The 749-nt window shown below is 39.9% G+C and overlaps 1 protein-coding gene across 1 annotated transcript in view; it reads left to right on the top strand.

The window, feature by feature from the left end:
* The window catches only part of ATRX (ATRX chromatin remodeler), a 474,500-nt gene that overhangs the window by 28,005 nt on the left and 445,746 nt on the right, over window positions 1–749 (top strand). The window lies entirely within an intron of this gene.

The following is a 749-nucleotide window of genomic DNA, read 5'->3' as shown; positions in this document are numbered from 1 at the left end:
CCACCAGAGCAATGGATAAGTGTTCAGATTTCCCCAAATCTTAGCCAACTTTTGTTATTTTCCAATTTTCTTTTTTTTCGATTTTAGCTATCCTAGTTGAGAATGAAATGGTGTCTCATTGTGCTTTTGGTTTGCATCTGTCTGATGACTAATGACATTGAGCATCTTTTCATGTATTTGGTGGCTATTTGAATGTACTCTTTGGTAAGATGTCTGTTCAAGTACTTTGCTCATTTTATGATTGGGTTTTCTTTTTGTTGTTACATTGTCAAAGTTTTATATATATTTTGGTTAATAGATTCTTCATGGATATATGCTTTCTGAAGATACTCTCCTAGTTGGTAGCTTGTCTTTTCACTTTTGTCAAAGATTTTTTTTTTTTTAATTGTGATTTGGGTGAAGATTTACCGAGCAAATTCACTTTCCATACAGCAGTTCACATGCACTTTGTCTCATGACATTGACCACAGTTTACCACAATGCAACAGCTCCCCTCCCACTTCTTCCCCATAGTCACCTCTTCTCAGTGTCCATTCCTCCATGCACTCCGGCCCCCTGAGCTGTCTCCCTGTGCATAAGCAGCCCTTCTTTCTCCCATGATTGTTCTCTCCAAGGAGTGTGTCTACTTCAGGTGAATGTTCAACTCATATGCCTGTCTTTTGTTTGGTTGGAAACTGTAGGTGTGGGTTCAATTCCAGACCTGAAGGGCAGCTAGGGGCCATAGTCTCAGTGGTTCCACCAGGCTCTAT

The sequence above is a fragment of the Orycteropus afer genome, unplaced genomic scaffold, assembly GCF_000298275.1.
Source record: "Orycteropus afer afer isolate SDZICR_OR568_19922 unplaced genomic scaffold, OryAfe1.0 scaffold00723, whole genome shotgun sequence".
Taxonomy (NCBI): Eukaryota; Metazoa; Chordata; class Mammalia; order Tubulidentata; family Orycteropodidae; genus Orycteropus; species Orycteropus afer.
The sequence above is the reverse complement of the archived record's forward strand: the minus strand, read 5'-3'. Positions and strand labels throughout refer to the sequence as shown.